General features: G+C 35.6%; 1 pseudogene across 1 annotated transcript; it reads right to left on the reverse strand.

Annotated features, from left to right (window-relative positions):
• Window positions 1-817: 817 nt before the first annotated feature.
• On the reverse strand, window positions 818-1,340 carry LOC308499554 (translationally-controlled tumor protein-like; annotated as a pseudogene). The gene has a single exon. The product of its transcript is annotated as a translationally-controlled tumor protein-like (transcript).
• Window positions 1,341-22,296: the final 20,956 nt, after the last annotated feature.

Here is a 22,296-nt window from a genome sequence, read left to right on the forward strand (position 1 = left end):
AGTAATGCAAGTAAATTATTTTGATAGCAAATGGGAGAATGCTAAGTGCTTCCTGGTTTAAGAATCTTTCAATATGACATTCAAATACCCAGAAATCATGGAGCTGAATGAGTTTTGTAGATATCTGATTCCTCTGAATAATTTCAAGATTTAGGCAACATGACCTGAGAAGCAGGTGTGGAAATATGCAATTGGCAAAGAGTGGCCTACAGTCAGAATGGAGGAAAGTGTGTATTCTTAGAAAAAGAGAGAATGGAAATAAAGCTTTTTGTTTTGGTTTGGTTTTGCTTCCAACTATATTAGTCTCATTTTATTCCTTTGGTAATCTCTCCCAGAGTTAACTACTTCTGTTTGTAGGTGATGAAGTGTCTAAGGAATCCAACTTCAAATGTCGGCTGTGCTGTGAGCATGGTCATTCCCTTCACTTCAACTCCAAACTAAGACTTTTGATCCTTCTTTTTTATATTCCAGTCCCAGAAGTAGCTTTGACTGTAGAAGTTACCCGAAGGCAGTCTTATGCTTTATAGTAATGGTCTACCAGGCTCTAGCTTCTCCAGGAACACAGCACAGGACGAATTTAAATATGTATTGAACTGAGAGGCATACTCTCAAATGAGTTTAAATGCATTTTATTTTTAAACAACCCACATGACATGTTTTTCTTAAAAATAATGCCTCCACTCCAAATAAATCAAGGTCAAAATAAATGAAGAGCTCAAGATAACATCAGTCCCATCTGTCCTAGTCCTGGTGTGGGGATGAAAAGCAGCAGCCAATTATGATGATGACAGATGACAGATCCAAATTGCTACATTTGTTAACATTTTTCTACGTATAAGCCATCCTTAAAGAAAATCATATGTGGGGTCACACCATCTTCACCGTAGTCCAGCAGTGCAACCATGCCATCTGGATTCATGTTTTCACCAGTAAAGAACTGGTAGTTTTTGAAATTAGAAAGGATGTGCTTGATTAGTTGTGCAGCACCTGTCATAGAAGGTTTTACTCTTTCTGGTCTCTGTTCTTCAAGTGACCCTTTGATTGATTACATGTAATCTCTGATGTACTTCGTGTAGGCTTCTTTTGTGAAGCTGGTTTCCTGCAAATGATGGCTCATGACAATATCAACACCAGTGATTACTGTGCTTTGGGTACCTTCGCCATTGGAGCCTTCAGAGGAGGCATTTCCACCACTGAGTGAGTCATCAGTGTTACCCTCTGTCCCACTGACCACTTTCCCCTCCACCTCCAGGCACAGCCCGTCCGAAATCTCCCCGATCTTGTAGATGTCGGAAAACAAACATGTCATCATGGCTGAGGAGGTCCCAGTAGACGATCATGATAGCTGTCGGAAAACAACGGCAGGCTTAGCAGGAACTCAGAGCAAGGGGGACGCAGCCAGAGAAGTTCTAGGGGGAGGGGGAAGAGGACAGAAAAGCAGAAGTAAAGTTTTAAAGGTTAAGTCGGTTCTTGTTGAAGTAAATGAAGGCTAAGTAAAGCAAATGTGAATATAGTCACATTATTCATGGGCTCTTGCTAAGTGTGTCTGCTTTTAACCAAAGAGATAGAATAATAAAGTAGAATTTCTGTAACTGATTTCCTACTACAGAGATCACTTTGAAAATTGTTTTCTAGCAGAAAAGCCAATTTATATAATCCTGAGCCATCGGTTTGTTAAGTGAAGACAAGTAGCCGCCATCCTCTGACAGCTACTTCATGTTCACAGATTCACAGTGGAGCTGGGAAGGTAATTTTTCCTTTTGCAGTGTCTCAGACTGAACAAGTAAAATGGGTTCCTTTGTGCTGTTAATTCTCTGATAGAGTCAATTGCAACTTGAATCTACACAACACTGATTTTTAAAACACTAGGAATGTTCCAAAAAGTGACATCTGAAACCTGCACTTTAAGTTTTACATGAGAAAAAAAGAACATCTACAGGAGTCAGAGAAAAATATTTATTCCCTGAGAATAAGTCTGTGACTGACAGCACAATACTACCAAAACAGAAAATATTGAGCTTTTTTGTAAGGCTTCCTTCAAGAGACTTCGGATATAAGTCAGTTTATACATATCTGTGTGTATAAGTCATGAAGCACAGCTTTGTCTAGTTTGGTACTCTCGCTTTGAAAAAAAAAAGAGGGAGACGTCAGTCAGCTGTGAAAAATCTGATAGTATTTTCTGAAATAATTATTTACTATCAACATTTTATTTGCTATTTGAATATCTTCATTTGGCAACCCTGAATAAACTATCTGGCACATAATAGCCACTCAAGTTTGAAAAAAATCAAGGAAATAATATGTTACTATAAAATTTCATAAAAATTTAGTTCTATGAATTTTACTGATTTTCTCTCAATTTAAATATGGCCCTTATATGTATATATACCAGGTTGTTTAATGGCTAAATAGGACAGTATTACATACTTGCAATCATTGAAGAGAGGTAGCCATAATAATTAAAATCCTGTAGAGACCCCTTTTTTCTGGGGGGAAAAAAACTGGTCCTTTTTCAGAAGATCATGTAATGAAGATGCTGAAATTCTTCAGAGTGCAAAGCCTACATATAATAGCCATCATGTGAAAACATGACTGAAATAAAGTTACATACAAAACTAAATCAGGTATCATTTTATCCACATGCCACCTGTTGGCCTTTGGATGCTGGCAACTTGGATGGAGATCAGAGAAGATGAGGACAATCAGAGTTAAGAAACGTTGGCAAAGAGCAGGCTCAGCCCCACTGATTTTTCAGATTATGAAACATACCTCGTGTTAAAAGCAAGTCAAGGGGATATTTGTCAAATAACTTCTTAAACAGAAACAAGGCACAATAGTAAAGAAAAAGGACAAAATGGATACCATTCCATTCCTGAGCAATTACCATTTTGCTGGTCTCATACCAGCTCTCATGGGCAATACTTTCCATTCTATGTGCATGTGCATACCACACATATAGGCAAGCTGAAAAGCTGTGATGAAGAGATGGCCTGCCGAATGGAGCAGCGAGAATTATCAGTAAAGGTCTGTAAACACATCTAAAAACCATACGATATAAAATCCCTTCATATCTCTTCAATATCACCAGGTAACCCTTCTGTGAAGCAGATGGAATTAATAGTCTGCATCTCTTTTCTGTTCTCCTTTAACTGCACAATCATTTGTGTCCCTTTTCTAGAGGATAAGATATACTGAGATAAGAAACAATGACACCCCTAAAGAATCCCTTATCAGAGCCTCATTGTTGGGAAATTCTAACAATTTCCTCTCTACGCTTCTATGAGATAATAGAAATAAACCTGCCACCTATGCTTTAACTGAGGCAAAAAGATAATGATCGCAAGTCACATGAAACCAGACTCAACGAGTCTCATGATGTCACCATGGCCCCACCAATTCTTCCAGAGTTTCTAGAAAAGTGTTTCGAACATGGTGTCCAGCAAAGAAGTTGCCTCAAAGCATTGCAGTGAGTTGTAGGAAGTCTGTCTGCCCATAAAACCAAGTGAAGTATGCGAGGACCTCTCAAGAATTTCACTCAAGAGAGAACTGAAAACATCGCAGATATCACCAACATGGTACTCAGCATTGCCTTGGATTAGGAATACAACAAAATTAGACCTAGCTTGTGAAAAAAGGACATTTTTTTTAATTTTGCAAGGTTCTAAATCAATAGTTCTCCACTACAGAAGCCACTGGGCAAAAGTTACAAAGGGTATATGCTAGTGGTCCCTCTCCCACTGCTTGCCTTCCTCTTCATGCTCACTTTGAGAACCACAGTCTAAAACCATTGTAATTAAAGAGAAAGAAAACCCCCAGAGAACACAGAGCTTTTGTTTTTTGTTTTTTGTTTTTAGTCCTGGACAGTGAGCAAGTGGAGATTTACAACATGGATTTAAATTGTGAGAAATAATAGTATATTCTCTCAACAGGGATTCCAGTTCCATCCCAAATGTTTTCAAGTGGTGGGCAGCACCGGAAGAGTCTGACGAGCTAATGATTACTGAGTAATGGACTCAGGAGGGCGTCCACACCATGTGCGTCTCCTCTCTCCAGACCACAGGGGAAAAGGTCCCTCTAGCTCAAGACTCAGCCCTTCTTTGCTGATCTAAAGTTTTGCTTTTCCTTTCTCCTTTAGTAATCTGTTCAACATTGCTGCTGGCCTTCTTTATAGACTACAATTATTTTCAAATATCTTTCATAGAAAAACAAGCAAAAGTCCCTAATTACTTGTATCTCCCTATAGCTACCTTAATTTTTCTCTCCTCTTCTTCACATCTAAGTAAGCACCCTAAAAGAAGTTCATCCTCCATCTTCTCTCTCTCACCTCTCATTTATTGCTCAAACTACATAATTACGCTTCCATCTCTGAAACTGTCTTTAAGAATATCACCTGCTGCCAATACTAACGATCTCTTTCAGTCCTTTGTTACCCAACCCCTCTGCTGCATTTGGTACTATGTCTTACTTATTTACCTTAAATTCTTTCTCTAGTATTATCCTCTCCTAAAAGTAGCCTCTGCCCGTGACTCCCTACATGTTAAATTTATAAAACACATGCTGCAAAATACAAAAGTGAGTTTAAAAATACAATTTTTATCTTGGTCTGATCCTCAACCTGTAATGAACTACAAAGAAAAGGACAGACCAACGTGACATAATGCCCAAATGTGCCAAGCCATTTCATGCCTCGGCCTGGAATGCCCTCTCTCATCTGAATGTTATTGGTGCTTGAGATGTATATGTATATAAATACATATGTGTATATATATATACATATATATATATATATATCTTCTCAAGCACCAATAGCCTTCATATATATATATGTATATATATACATATATATATATATACACACATATATACATATATATATCAAAACCAAACCTCCCTCAGTTCCCTGTATGAATTGAGAGAGAGATGCAATAGGCAAACAGATGTACCAATATACTTATTCCTGATGATGTTGATTCTAGATACGTGGCTTAGGTCCATAGCAACAGCAGACTTGCATCCCCTGAATTACTCACCCTGTTGGTACAGGGGGATAATCTCAGCCCACACTATCAGAAGAGGTGTCTGCTCTACCAAACCTCCCTCACATCAAAGAGAAAATGAAATTGTATCCTTCCTCCTGATAGGCATATAACCAAAGGGAAGAGAGAAGGGTGACTCACACAAACTCCGATCCTTATGTCAAACCCACCAATCAGTTATGCATTTCTTCTTGCACAGGATGGAATGAATAAGGATGTATAGAAAGGAGAGGGTAAAACTTTATTAAAGCCTTAGTGTAGGACAGTGATCAAGAGCATCAGCTCTAGAACAATATTGCCTGGATTTGAGTCTATATGTTAATTAGCTTTATTAATTAGCAATGATACTAGTTTAGGCAAGTTCCTTAATTTCCCTGTGACTCAGTTTGCTCATATCTACAATGGGTAATTAATATCACTAAGTTCATCGGAGTGAAAGGAGGATTAAAGGAGTCAAAATCTGTAGAGTACTTAATAGTGCCCAACGTGTAGTAAGTATACGTGAAAAACTTAAATCTGAAAAACCTTTTTATTGTAGAAGTTCCCTAGTTCAAATCTTTATTGTATTACCATAGTATTTATATGTATCTAAAAGATAATATGTATCTTTATATAGTTTTTATTTATTGGTGTATCAATCTTCCACATTACATTGTGAATATTTTGAAGTTAGAAGCTGGGTGTTCTTCATCTGTGTATCTATAACTCCTGGCACACAGTGTGTATCAGTAGTTTACTGAATTAATGAATAAATTAATTTTAAATGGTCTGCCATTTATTTTGTGGTGCAGTACAGAGACTGACATGACTTTCTTCAAAAGATTGATAAACTTGCTTTATGACCCCAAAAAGGACTTCATTTATAGCAAATTGGCAGATTGCGGTTGCTTTTGTGGAAATTAAGTTCTGCTAATGGAGCATTTAACAAAAGAATACAATTTTAAAACAAAATCACAGTAAGAAGCATGTATTTGTCAAGGTTCCAATGGAAACCAGACAGCACAAATTACTGCAATTCAAGGAGAGTCTATTTTCAAAAGGTCTGTCCACTAACAAGATAGAGGAAGAACCCAGGGCTACCAGCAGTCAAGCCCAAAGGGATGATCAGAGAAGAGAGAAGTTTCCTGGACCAGACAGGAGAGTCATGTAGAATGACATGTTTGGAAAGAAGGAGGGACTTGCAGGTGCATGATGTGGAAGTCACAGCAAACACCAGGTGACCTCCTAGGAGAAGCCGAGGGAATAAACACACCAACCTCATTCTGCCCTCATTGTGCTCTTTTGCCGCAGCTCTCCATGGGCCAAGTCCAATCAGAGGCAAGAGAACTGGAACCCTGTTAATGTGTTCATTCAGTTCAACTTTCCAGGACAAAGAGCAAGGTGGAGAAGGGTAGAGAGTAAACCCGGTGGGGCAAAAAGAAAACATCCAGCATAGCACAGTGTACAAAGTTCCTAAGAAATTACAAAAACAACACACTTAACTTTGTGCCTCCATACGAATACACTACAACAAACAAGCAATTCATAATTCATTGAGAATAGTGTCTTATTCATTTGCCAACTATGTCTGAGTTTTTGATGTGCACAGGAGATACATTAGTGTCGGTGACACAAAAATGAATGAGATGGGCCCCTCCTGCCAAGCAGCTTAACGTCTAACAGAAGACCAACAAGGCCCAATGTAGTGAATATTATAACAAATGAAATAGATAAAGCACTCCATGTTCAAGTTTTTAAAATCCACTTGAATTTACTATTATTTTGTGTACTTGCAATTTATAACACTTGCTTTTTTGTTTGATTTTTGCCACCAAAATAATACTTAGGCTTAATTCCCAAAAAAAGTCATATTTAAATAATACGTGTGTACAATAGTTCATAAGTAACAAAACTAATTATCAACCAACAATTGGAAAAACTAGAGGAGAAAGTCCAGAATAATCACTGATCTAGCACAAATTTAATTTACTACCATGCAACATTCAGGTTAGTTTTATGTTTCCATAAACATCACATATGCACAAAAGTGAAAATGATAAAATTTATACAGACATGTTAATGTTTGTTAAGCTTATAAACAGGAAACAGAAAAAAGAAATCAATCAGTAAAAATATGTCATACTCTACTCATATACATATTTAGTTATATATAGTAATAAAGTACACGAAAACCCAATATTTTTGGTGTGAAGAAGACATGTTAAAGCTCTATAAACACATGGCGTATATTCTGTAAGTATTTTATGTGTTAAAACAATATAATTAATAATCTATTGCATTTTCCAAAAATGCAATTAATATAAGGGAAACAACTGTTTGGTTCTCAGATGTAGCCTACAAATTACATCAAGTCTTGCTAATGTCAAGGAGGATTCCTTATGAAAGTATTTGAGCTTCAACTTCACTTCTAGAAGGAGGCAAAAGAGCAAACAAAAATAAAATTCTAGTGACTAAAATGAGGTGTAACAGTAAGTTTATACACAAAGGATCAAGAAAAGGAATAGCAAATTCTCCTCAGAAAATTATCCATCTCTTTCTTTTGTTAATCCACACATCTGGGCAGAATACAGTAATGTAAGCAGTAAGACCCAATATTTCCCACAGTTTTTCACCTTTTGGTTGTTAATAATCTAAAGTTATCTGAACAGAGAAGTATGAACAAAATTTTAAATAGTACAATTATTGATCTATTGTTTTTCATAAGCCTTAACCTAAGTGTTTTCAAGATTCCACGATCAGAATAGTGGAGGACAGACATTCATAGAACCTTGAGTTCTACACTTATTTTAAAAATTGCTAACTTGAAGTATGTCCCACGCCTACAAAAATATATCATGTTAGTATGGGTTAGAGTGGTGTTTGACCTTTCTACAAACAGCTTTCATCACTGAAATCCACCTCAGGTCCCTGCTGTCCTCATGAATGAAACTAATCCCTGATAATCAAATGCATTGGAAAAAACATATGGGACAAACATACCATTTTAAGAATAACCTATATATTGGCTCAGCCAATATCTGAATTAACAAAGTCCTTATGCATCTGGACATTGAATTTCTGTATGGAGCTACCTCATCCTTTAGAGATAGTAAACTCTGTAAATGACAAAGTATCTACTAATTCAATTATTGATTAGTGTCACAAATATCATTGGCATTTTACATTCAAACTGTTTTGCTTCATAATCACAATAAAAAGTACTACGACAAACACTCATCATCAGAATTTTTTTTAAACTGCTATATTTTTCACGAAGGTAATAAGTTCACAATCTTAATTTCTTAAAATACTTCCAGGAAATATAATGATACATCAAAATGGTCTGAGTTGTCAATCATTTTGTGTGTGTGCGTTATATCAAAATCCAATAATAGAAGTAGAAGGCAGTTTGGCAGTTTCTTACAAAACTAACTATACTCTTACCATTTGATTTAGCAATCGTGCTCCTTAGTATTTATCCAAAGGAGACGGAAACTTACATCCACACAAAAACCTGCACACAGATGTTTGTAGCAGCTTTATTCATAATTGCCAAAACTTGGAAGCAACCAAGATGTCTTTCAGTAGGTAAATAGAAAAATAAACTCTGGTACACCCAGACAATACGATATTATAGCATCATACAGGGTATTTTCATTACCATAAAAATCCTGTGTTCTGCCTACTCAGCCTGCCCCCCGCCCCACCAACTCTTGGCAATCACTAATCTTTTTATTGTTTTCATAGTTTTGCCTTTTCCAGAATGTCACATAGTTAGTATCATAGTATGTGGCGTTTTCATGTTGGCTTTTTTCATTTAGTAATATACATTTAAGTTTCCTCCATGTCTTTTCATGACTTGATAGCTCATTTCTTTTTAGTGCTAAAGATTTTTGGATTCACCCATATAGTTACCATTTCTGGTTCTTCCCTTTTTTTCTTTACCGTGAAGTTTCAATCTAGTATTATTTTGCTTCATCTTGAAAAATAACTTTCTCAAGCATTTCTTATATTATAGGTCTGCTGGTGATGAATTCTCTCAGCTTTTATTCATCTGAAAATGTCACTATTTTCTATCATTTTTGGAAGATATTTTCAGTAGGATTCTAAAGTGACTGTTTTTATTTTTCTCTCGTCATTTTAAAGATGATGCTACATTTGTTCTGGCCTCCGTTGTTCATGATGAGAAGTCAGCTGTCTTTCTTTTCATTGCAATCCTATATGTCTTTTCCTCTGGGTGCTTTTAAGATTTTTCTCATATATCAAATCATCACATTTTACACTTTAAATTTATACAATGTTATATATCAAATATACCTCAACAGAGCTGATGAGAATAAGATTCTTTCTCTTTATATTTGGTTTTCAGCAGTGTGCTATGAAGTGTTTGGGTGTGATTTTTACTTATATTGATTCTGCTTATATGGTTCCCAACTATGGCGTCTTTCTCAGCAGAAGAATTGACACTCTAAATCTTCTTAGAGAGTATAATATTTAGTGCTAAGAAAAATCCTGGCTAAAATAAATGAGATAATTGACCATAGTTAATACCTCACAGGAATACCTAAATTCAACTGCATATCATTTATAGACTCCCAGACGTACGCTGATTGCTAAAGAACTAAAGAAAAGTGCCATGAAATATAAATAAGCTATGTAATTTTACTTTTGAAATTTGCATCTTTCCACGCCCTGGTGGAAAAAATGTCCCAGATGAAAATTTTGTTTTTGAATTTACTGTCAAGAAAAATCTTAGTGTCTATTGGATAACTGTTGTATTCCCCATTTTCTAATAGGACTGCCTAAAAGTTTACCCTCACAGCTAGCCCATGTGTAGTATCATTCCTGCCTCAGTAACAATTTTAGTTTTAATAAATATAAATGTTATGTTTTTGTTAAGTTCTTTCTAGGCAGAGGACCAGTAAATTAATACAAATAAAACACATGCACACACACACACCAGAGAGAATAAAGCACAAAAAGAAAAGACAAGTTTCATAAAATAGCACGCATCCCAATATGTGGTATTCTTAAGACAGTGGCTCTCAGGCAGGAGTGAGTGTGCTCCCCAGGAAACATTTGGCAATGTTTGGGGACATTTTTTTTAATTGTCACAACTGGGAGGACGCTACTGGCAACTAGTGGGTAGAGGCCAGCGACGCTGTTACATATCCTACAACGGACAAGACAGCACCCCCACAACAAATGATTACCCATCCCAAAACATCCATAGTGTCACTGTTGAGAGATCTTCTTTTAGGCTATTTCCGCTGTACATCTTTCAAGCTATTTTGTTTTCACAGCTGTAGACATAAGTAGAGTGTCACCAAGCCCTACAGAAACTGATAGCCAAACAAAGTAAGAAACAGGCTGACTACTCTCCACCTTGGAAGCTATTACCATAATTTAAATAACCAAACGTGTACAGGTGCTCTTTGTTCTCTAAATACAGGACCCATGTTGTTTTGTTCTTTTTTCTTTTTGTTGTGTTTTTCTTTGTTTCAGTAGCCTCATATAAGATACTCAGTCAGTTTATGAGTTGAACGATATTACTAAGCTGAATTGATTAGCTCTACTCCAAAACACAATGGATAATTTATTTAAAAAAATAAAAGATATAAATCATGACTAACATATCTAGGTACAACTGAATTCCAGATTTACACATTTGTATTCCTGTGCTTAACTGGACAGAGTAGTATGGAAACATCTCACACAGGTAGAGGTCTTAAGTAAATTTCCTCGACTGCTAACTAGTTTGTAAAGGTATGAATCATTCTGGTTTACAACTGAGTCAAATTTTCTACTTTACCAAAAGTAAATTTAAATACTTTAGAAATATTTTTGATCATTTACATTGTTTGGGTTTATTATTTCCTATAAAAGACTATATTGACTCTTGTAACCTCTTTCATTAGTACATTCTTAAAATGCTACAGAGTCGGGTGTAGAGCACTCCAGTGAGCTCAAGTTTAAGTGGATAACTAAAGAATATATTTGCTCACAGTATGTTTGGTCCTCTGGATAAATACACCTTTTGAAAAAAGATGTTTAATTTCATCTGTTACTGCCAGAAGACTTGGCTAACGTCCTTACATAGCTGCCATGAAAATCAGGTCCTGCTGAGAAATCATTCTCAAAGCCAGAATGTGCTACTTCAAAATACTGGCTTGAAACACCACAGATTTTTCAATTAAGTTCTTTGAACAACATTTTATATAAATGGTTTAGCACTTTTTCTCTCCAAATGGTAAAATGAACTGACTAACATTCTAATCACCTGGTGGTAAAAAGTCATAAGTTAAATTGAATAACATGATCATAATGCTTGTCACAGAACCACCATGAAATCTGACTAACGAAGTAGTCTCAAACTTGAGAGGGCCATAGGTTGATTGGACAACTAACAAAAGTTTAATTAATGCCACATTTCTCAGAAGTTAAGTTAAAGAGAATTGGCAACTAGAAAATGTTGACATCCTGATGGGTTTCACACCTAAAAAGGTGCTAATTTTTAACATTAACTAATCTTTTCAAAGATCTCTTTCTTTCAATGTAAAGTTAAATTGCACACCCAAATTGTAGAGTGTCGATTTTGAGGTCAATCACACTATGTTCATTGTTCCCAGAAGAATTAGACTGCCTTTCAAATATTGTACATGTAGCTCAAGTAAATTTCCTTTAAATTCTGCATTGAAGGGCATTTAAAAAAGAAAAAAAAAAACAAGATCACTTGACAATTCTACTGTAAGCTCCTTATAAAGCTTCTGGACTTAAAAAGATACCCTGGTTTTAACACATCTGAATTATAGTCATGAATACACCAGAACACTTAACAAATTTGTTAGTTGCTTCAACAATTCAGAGAAATGTGAAGATGGGTCTTGGCAGACAATTATTTATTAACATTGTGTGCAACATAATGATTCATCTTTATTTGTGATATTTTTAATACTTAAATATCCACATGAAAGCACTGAATAACTTCAAATCTTAAAAGTTATAAAACACCTGCCAGAAAAATTTGATAAAATGTAATGCATTTGTGGTTCCCTTTTAATTTGGGATATGTGGGAAGAGGGACAAGTATATGTGTACGTGTTTCTGTGAATATATGTAGAAATTTATTCTTACTGAATTAAACAAAATGCATAGGCTGTTTAATAATAACAATATAACAGATGTCCCAATCACCATACTGAGGTGATCTTTATATTTTGCAAACAGCTAATTATACACATATTACATCAACTATAGTCGTCTTTGAATTGCTACTGAAATCTAGAGCAGTATTGTCATTTAATTTAATTAATTTAATTTAATGTGGATTTTTCCCTCTATCACATTGCATGTTCTTTAAAGATAAGCCACATTGCTCTCCTACAATCTTTAAATTAGTGCCACACTCATAGTATTCATTTAATACATATAATGATGGTTCCTTCGGTAAAAGTAAAGAGCTGGCTTTCTTCAGACAACTTTAAAATAGATGCCCACATCTCAAAAATAAAATCCTTTCATGATTTTTGCACCTTCAACCAGCTGTCGCACAGCTTTCTGTGAAGAACTGGATACTTACAGCATCTTTCTAAGCTCTCACTGATAGCTCACTGTGTATATCTGATTTATTCCTCTTTCTGAATCACCTGACTTTGCACCACTAGGTCACTCCAGGTAATTACACCATCGCAAGAATGACGCTGCTTCACTGGCTGCGAATAGGGATGTCAGTGTTTCTAAGTTTGGCAATGTGAGATTGGTGTGAGATATACTGCCTTTTAAATTTATAAAGAGGATTTGATTAATCAGAAATGGTCTTTGTTTGGATATCCATTGTTCATAGGTTCTGCACCTTCTAATTACTTACTCTATGGCGGGTATTGTTCTGATAGATATTAGATATTAACTAAGATATATTAGTTTGTTTAATCTTAAGCATAACCCAGTGGGATAAGCATTATTATCATACCATATTACAGAGATAACTGAGGTATAGAAAGGTAGTCAAGGTCACACAGTTAGAAAGCGCTTGAAGCCAATTGTCTTTGGTTTTATGTGAGTCTCACGGAGAGGTACGTATACCTTTCCCTAAATATAAATTATACAAATTACAATAAAGGGAGGAGATATGTAATGCCTCCAAAATACCCATGAGAAGTGTCTCCCTATTCCAAAAGTATGTCTGTTTATTATTTCAGATATCTATTTGAAAAAGCCTGCAATCCGTTGAGTTATAAATGGAAATCAGTGAAGCTAAACATTTCCACTTCAAGGGAAGTAATGAGAGGACTCTGATCATTTCTGCCCTTTCTTGAAGTCACCCATTTGTGCCTTCAGAAGTTGCCTGTAGGTGGGAGACAAGCCTTCCTAGATCTGCTTCTTAAAATAAAGTGAGGCCTGCAATACATAACAGACGCCAAGCACTGATTTAAGTTCTTTGCACCCCAGTGCTGCTCAAAGGAAAGTAGTTAGAAGTACACTGTGAAGCACAGAAATTGAGAAGAAGCATTTAGAAGCTTTTATAGCAAACCGTAAGAGTCATTTTTTTGGTTCAATCGGCTTTTTTTTTTAGAATTGAGACTAGTGTTTTGTGTCCTTGTTTCTTTATTTAATTTTTCTAGTAATTCTGTGTATTGTGTTTTACAAAAATGTGAGCAACAGATTGGAAATTTTAAAACAGGGAGACTTATAACCATGGAGAGAATGAAAAGTGTCCCTTTGTGTAGATTGACTCATTTAACTCTTACAACTCTATGACATGACTATTAGCATTAGCCATATGTTCAGATGACGATAGTCAGGCACAGATAGGTGAAGCAAAGTTAGACAATTCAGGGCAGAAACTCAATCCCCAACATTTAGTTTGCAAAACATGCCCTTACCCACTGTGATACAGTGCCTTTCCCAAACCCATCTTTGGTGGATATCTGAAAAGCAGTGCTAGAAAATCCAACTCATGGTCTTGAATAGTGAACAAAGGTGTCAGTAGAATGATCTTTTGATTTCCCTGATGTCCAGACACTCCCACCCCACTACAATTGTAAAACAGTGCTGAGGCTTACCCAGCCAGAGTAGGGTACCATCATTAACATGATATTTCCTCCACTACTGGAGCTTTCGTGGAGCCTTAATTTTCTGGTTTCTTCTCATTGGCAAGATTCTTCAAGACTTGGCAGCCTAACTCTGGCTGGAGTATGTAGAGACTGAGGTTCCAGAACTTAGTCAAGTCCCAAGCCACACACTGCAGACACAATCTTTTGATGATAAGTCACTTGCAATCATAAAACAAACATATGTGTGTGGAATACTCATTCTGTACGATAATCTGCATTCTTTTTTATAGGAGTATGTTGTACTAAATTTTTGCTGTCCTGCATTTTAAATCCATTTGGTTTGGATTATTAAAACTCAGACTTTAACTAACATACTTGGACGTTGATTTGAACTTAAACCAATTTATTCTCAATCGGTACAAAGCAATTAAGTCTAGAATGTACTCCATTTGTTGTTTCCTTTTTCTGTTCGTTTTATTGAGGTTGCCAATTCTCCTCCTTGCCAGGCAACAAAGTGCAGTAGATAGAGATTGGAATTTGAAGCCAAAGTTTAGGATCTGATTCTTCCAGTTATCCATCTATTCAACAAATACTGGGCTCCTATCATGGATGAAGGCACTGCTCAACCTGCAGCACTGAGGGGACAAGCTTCCTACTCTCCTGGATCTGACATTTGAGGATCAGACATTAAACAAATACACTAATGAATGAGAAAGTAGGAATAAGTGTTATGAAGAAAATAAAACAGCAGTGAGATAAAGAGTGACTGGTAGGGGTGCTTTAGATTGTATATCAGGGAAAGTGGTCTCCGAAAAGGCAGCAGTTGAACTGAGAGAGCCGAATGCCAAACAGGAAGTAGATATTTAACAACTGGAGGAAAGAGAATTCCAGGAGAAGCAATCTTTTATCATACTAGAAAAAGAAACAAACTTGTTTAAATCAAAGAAGAGTAGATATTGACTAATATGCATGGAAGCTCAAAGTTAGTGTAGTTCAGGGCTCTTGCAATCCAGTGGCTCTGTGATCTTCTCAATTCAGCCTTTATCTTTGTGTCAACCTCAATCCCGTACTGATGGCAAGAGAGTTGCCAAAGTCCCAGGCTTTGCACAGAATATCTTACAAAGGGATTGTCTCTTGATGTTGCTTTATTTTAAGAGTAAGAAAATATTTCCCAGGCACCTAGGGCAAATTTTCCCTGTGAGTCATTCATCTGAATATGGTCACCTGCCCAGTCGTAACTCAATCCCTGTGAGTGAGGAAATTTTTGTATTGCCTGGCATGGCACCTCGTTCAATACCTAACAAAGGATTGGGAACGTCACTAATGGCTTTGACTACTGATAATTATCCATAGAACAGGAATCAATCCCAGAAATTCTGTGACTACAATCTAACCAGAAAGGTGGACACCTGAACAAAAATGAACTGCTATCAGGGAGAGGCCAACACACAATGAACAGAAGCTGCAGAAGCAGTCAACAATGTCCAGGATAAAAAGCTGGTAAAAAACCTCTGATCCATTAGAGATAAGAAAGGAAGTTCAAAGTGGCTAGGGTGTTAATAGGGAAGGAGGGGAGGGTGATAAGGAGTGGGGTCATGGCAGACAAAGGTCAACTCCTGCAGGTACTTATAGGTCAGGGGGATGAGTTTAGATTTTATTTAAAGCATGATAGCAAGCCATCACACTGTCTTAAACAGAGTAGCATTATGGGGCTGCAATATGAGATCTGAGCTGGTGTTGAGAGCAGAGGGTAGTGGTGTACCACTGGATCATTTGGTTGCAAATTTACTTCAGCTTTCTAAATTCTATTTATGGTATTTTAAAGAAAAAATGGTTTGACTATTCATTACAAAGGGTTGTTTTAAGTTGTAAATGAAAAATGTGTAAAAGGGCTTTGGAATTCTCTGTTAAACAAATACTAACAAATGCATTGTCACTCCTTCAGTCTCGCTGAAGTCATCTTCTCAGAGGCTTATCTGTCCAAACCAGCCCCATACTGACTGCTCTTTCCTCTGAATTCCCATGATGTTTTATGCCCACAAAAATCATTTTAGTCTTAAAGTTTATAATTATAACAGTGTAGGGTACTGTACACCTGCTGAGTATATTATAATTTAACAGCATATTAAAATATGCACATTGGCACATACCAATTATGTGCAAATGTCGTGTGCATGTATCCTCAACCATATTTTGAGTGTGAGACATACATTAAAGTTTCTAACTCAGTGTCTGGCACAAAACAAGTGCTTAATAAATAAGAATTTCCTTTCTTTGGGCTCCAGCCCCATGCTTATACTTGTACAGTTCACTTTCTCTTTTCCCTATGAACCTACCCCAGGTATAACCCACTGGGGAAAAACAAAAATACAGGTACTTAATCAGTAGTTATTAAAAGAATTATGCACCCATTTAAGCTACAGAAACTTTTAAAGTAGCAGTGCTAAAAGGGAAAAAAAATAAATGACAAAGAAACTAAATAAAAACAATAACATTTTCTGTTGCATATCATTAGCTTAGAATTGTTAGATTTTCATTTTAGTAGAATTTAATTTTACTAAGGAGTTAAATCCGTAACTACTGTTTTGGTTCTTTCCTGGAAGTTCCTATAGGAAAAGCTGGAAATAGACCTAGCACATGTCTACAGTTAGGTTTTGAGCATGAGGAAGACAGAATGATCCACAGAAAAGAGCCAAACTTTTAGGTGATTATTCAGAAATGCAATACATTTCAAAAACAAAGGGGCAGAGCAAAGCTCACATGCCAAGGAATGAATCATTTAAACACACGTACAGCACCTACTGTACACATTCAAGAAGTTTTAGCATGACTTTCTCACACACTCTGGCTGACATATTAGTAATGTCAACATCCCAGATTAAACAGCTCAGACCTTGAATCACTTTAATCTATGTAAAGTAATAAACCTTCAAGATAAGACAAATAAAATAGCAGAATTCGCTGAAAAACCATGTGCAGACCATTTTATGTTTGATTTATTGAACAAAGGGTGGATGCTAACAGCTCTTTTTGTTACCCTTCTTTGGAAATATTAATTCAGAGTTAGTAAGATCATATACTGCATAGGGTTAAGAAATAAACATTATCAATTTTCCTGACACAGCAGAATAAAGTGTAAACTCAATTTAGGACAAGATTCAACAGAAAAGCTAACAGTCACAAAAGGAATAAAATGAGATCAAAATGTAATACAAATATGCTTTATTACTTTACAAGTGCAGGCAAGACTGAAGGCTCATAATTATATAATATTTAATGCTTAATTTTATTTTCTGTGGTACCTCTATAAGCCATCAGTCATGAAAAATATTAAAGAGCGTACATTTCCATACTACATAATTAAAATAAACGTCAGTTGCTATATTTTGCTTACTTTGCATTTGTGATTTATATATTCTCCTGAATACATAGTTAAGGCAATATGTGCTCAGTAGGAGAAGCAATATCACCCCTGCATGCCCCACAAATCATCCACAAAAGTGTTGCATGTACCACCATTTACTTAGAGCAAATGGTTGTTTTTCTATAAACACATTATTTATGAGAACATCAGATGCAATCTGCATGCTAATGTAGTCTTCTGTTTCACAAAATTGTCCACATGCTTTAAGTGGGTTTTCTCTCTCCACAATCACCACCTCCCTCCACCCACAATTAATTGCATTCCTACTTAGATCTCCACCAGGCAGTATCTGTACACATAGGCTGAAAAAAGTTGAAAAACAGCCATAGAGAAATAACTGAAATCACAAAAACCTCCTAAGCCCTGACAATTATAGTCTTTATTTAATCAATTGATTCCCACAAACAAATTCATCACCATCCAATTTTGAAAACCTCCAAAACAGATCTACATAAAGTAAGCTGTTAAAACAGACTATACAAAGTAGGTTGCCAGTTCCATGCAGAGCAAGTCCAAAATAGTGGTAGTCACATATTAAAGAAAAAACTCAAATCTAAGAACAAGGATCCAGGCTATGTTATCTCAGAATAGCAAGATATTATTACATTTATTTGCCAATATTTATACAATTTTATATATCAAATTATCATGTTTTAATTATAACTTCACCCAGAGGCATACAACTTCCTGTGTGCTTAAAGTGTACGATCTGTCTTAGACTCAACTTTGAGAAAAATGAATCTGTATTACAGAGGTTGGCACTGTCACCTCTCCCTGACTTGGTGCCAGACTCTGTGACACTACCTAGCAACCTCCCATATCGCACAGAATACAACAATGTACGGGTGGTTTGAGGACAACAAGACATAATAAAAATTTACATAAAACAAATGACTTTCTAAAGGGCAAATATTCGTCTACTTAATATACTATACTGAAGTCCATTAAAGATTTCATAAGCCAATGAAAATGCAAATGGAATATAACTTGAATTTTGATGACTAGAAAGCCTTTCATTGTCTGATAGTTATGTGGTTTTTATATAGTCATCTTTGTGTGTTTTATTCTGTCAAAACTGTGATTCCCCACTATGCTTTCACAATAACATACTAAAATATACTGTAGTAAACAATATTTAGTGATTAATCAGACTTGAGACCTTTAAGAAATTTATTAACTAAGCTGAACTAACTGCAAGAAATCACTGATTTCTCATTGTTTATGTATTTCCATGAGATCTGCTATGAACTGAATTGTGTGCCCCCCCAAATTCATATGCTAAAGCCTTAACCCCCAATATGATGGTATTGTGAGATAGACCTTTGAGAGATAATTAGTTTTAGATAAGGTCATGAAGGTGGGGTCCTCATGATGGACTCAGTGCCCTTACAAGAGGAGACACCAGAAAGCATGCCATCTCTCTCTCTCCGACATGTAAGGATGCAATGAAAATGCAGTTCATATATAATCCAGGAAGACAGTTCTCACCAAAAAATAACCATACTGGCACACTCACCTTGGACTTCAAGACTCCAGAACTATGACAAAATAAATTTCTGTTGTTGAAGTCACACAGTCTGTGGTATTCTTATGACAGCCCAAGAAGACTAATACAAGACCCCTATAGAAACAACTTCTGCAGAATATACTGGAGTATCATCAGAAATCATAACTATCGGCTTCTCCTCATGTTCATTTACATCATTCTTTTTAACAAGTCATGATTTTTAAGTAACTATTCTAGAGGCATTGATTTTTATGCTTCAGAAAATTAAGAATTAGTGGATAAATTTTAACTAATCTTATATTATGTGAAGAATAATATAAATCATCCAAAAGTCTCGATGTGCTTTGATTAAAATTTCCTGCTTGACAACTGGCCTATGACCTGGCATATTTGAAAAAATACAATTAATGCCAATTGTATTTATAAACTCAATCTTGGACATAGCAGGAAATGGAAAAAAAATTTTTTTTTCAAATTTGAAAGTAACATACTGTAAATATAAAACACGTAATTTTTAAAGAAAATAAAAATTACAATATACACTTTAGTTCATACCCTCTAGTATGTAATATGTAAAGCTATGTGTGTGATTGTCCCTTGGCCATTAGGATGAGAGGTAGAAATAACTGCCCACCATGAACACCCATAGTGGAAGAGGATCAATCTCCAAAAGAAAATGAGGCACAATTAAAAATAGGAAGAGCTGTTGGGCAACAAACAATAACAAATGTTCACTGTAACTGACAGAATTTAGTGCCTATCATGCCTTCCTCCCTGCTTTCATACACTAATTCTTAAACCAACCTTTGTCAAGCTGAAGACTGCAACATATCAGTGAGTCATGAGATCATATCCATCTATTTAAAAACAAAATTCAATGAAACAGAAAATATCAGAGCACACTGCTTATAGGCAGTCTGTGAACCTTCTATTTCTTTTATATACGGGGTGTATGTGTGTTTGTGTGCACATCTGTGAATGTAGGTTGTGGTCAAAAACATTTGAAAAAAACTTTGCTCTGATCCTTACCAGGAGCTCGCTGCTGAACCAAGTTACCGTATTTTGCCGTGTATAATGCGCACTCACGTTTTTGGCCCAAACGTCCAGGGAAAAAATTTTACGTTTTAATTTTTTAATTCAGATTTGTATTTGTTTACATTTAGACACTTGTTTTTTGTATTATAAAGGAATTTTAGCATCTATTTTTTAACATGGTACAAGAAATTTTATGTAATGAATATTTACAAAACACAAGAACAGATCAGATACAAGGTACAAGAAATTTTATGTACCGGTAACAAATTTACGATATTTACAAATAGAAGACCCAGAACTCATCCTCATTGCAAGTTCATCTAAGTTCAACAAAACTGATGATTGTATTCCAGGGTATTATTTTGCATACAGATATCGTTATTGATTTCTAGAGTTACACTTTTAACTCATAAGCAAAAATAAAGAATTAAAAACATTTATATATATACAGAATTACTACTACTACCCATGTATAATGTGCATCCTTATTTTTCCCTCACAAATTTGGGCAATAAAGTGCACATTATACACAGCAAAATATGGTATATGCACTCCCTACCCAGACTATTACAGCCTGAGAAGGGCAAATCCAATCCCCTGTAACTGGTATTATGAGGCCTTCATGATGAATCACTGCACAGGAAGCAGCTTATGTTATGAAGTGATTTCATCATTTATATCACCACATACGGTCATTAAATTGTATTTAATTAGGACAAATAATCTATGCAATCATTTATTTGAGCATAAGTATATACATCATGTCTGAAATCTTACTGCTGCTGTAAATGAGAAAATACCCAACGTTTTAAAAAAAAACTACAATTTTTCATTGTAAATATTTTTATATCATTGTAATTTTATTAGTCATGTTAAGTCATTCAACTTTCGCTTCTTCCATGAGATTTTCTCCAATTACTACAACCCACACTGATTGCTCTCCTTTTACTGAACCGCTTTGACACTTAGCTATCATTAGTTCATCACATAACTATAACACCTCATCCAAATGAAAACCAGGTACAGATAAAAGATATCTGAGTAGTCCAAAGAGAAATCACAAAACTCATACACTAAAATGAGTGAATTTTATTCCTAAGAAAATTCCCTAGCATCTTGTCTGAAGCTCATTTTTTCCTGCTTTACACATAATCATAATAAGTATACTACAGAGCCCAAGGGAGACAATCAATAAATAATTGCTGAATAAGTGAATGGATGGGGAGGGGTGAGATAGAGAGATGAAGAGGAAGATAAAGAGGGAGAGGGAGATGGAGATTCAAGAGGGAGAAAGGGGGAGAAAGAGAAGGAGGAAAGAAGGAAGGAAGGAAGGAAGGAAGGAAGGAAGGAAGGAAGGAAGGAAGGAAGGAAGGAAGGGAGGGAGGGACAGAGGGAGGGAGGGAAGGAGGGAGGGAAGGAGGAAGGAAGGAAGGAAGGAAAGAAGGAAGGAAGGAAGGAAGGAAGGAAGGAAGGAAGGAAGGAAGGAAGGAAGGAAGGAAGGAAGAAAGGAAGGAAGGGAGCAAGGAAGGAATGTTGGTTTCTAAGTCCAAAGCAAATTAGAAGCAAAATGCAAGAGAAAAAGGAGTGAAACAAGTATGGAGATGTACCATTGCAAAGTGGACATCAATGACAAATTCTCTCTCTCACATGCACACATACATTTAAGAACACAAAATTCACAATAGTTTTGGGTTATTTCAGAAGAAATACATTAAAACAAAAGAAAACATTTCAATAGAACCTGAGTGTATTATCTAAAGAGCAAATTCTCATAATAAAGACCTTGAATCTTCAGAGATTGAAAGGTATTCAGTACATTCTATTTACAGCAAAAAAAAAAATGGTGATATTTTATCGTTTTTAGTTTCCAAATGGTTAAAAGTTAAATATTCTGTTACCTTTATCGAACTGAAAAACTTGGTGTCCCAAAACACTCTTTCCTCAAAGATTCTTTGTAATTGAATTTTCCTGTTATTATTTCATCAAATATAATTTCATCTCTGTGACCTAATTATAAACAATTTGAGGACAACAGTCGTATCTTATGCTTATTTCCTGAGGTGCTTCAGATTTATTAGTTGGAAACAATATCAGAAATATGTGAGTCCCATACATTAGAAATATATAAATGCATAAACCTTTAATAAAATGATTGGATAAATTTTAAATATTATTCTTCAACTAATAATCTAATTTAAAGTAAAATATCAATAGCAAAGACAATCCTGTGAATGACGTAAAGAACTGATGCCACTAAGTATT

Source organism: Rhinolophus hipposideros, assembly GCF_964194185.1.
Source record: "Rhinolophus hipposideros genome assembly, chromosome: 7".
Classification (NCBI taxonomy): domain Eukaryota; kingdom Metazoa; phylum Chordata; class Mammalia; order Chiroptera; family Rhinolophidae; genus Rhinolophus; species Rhinolophus hipposideros.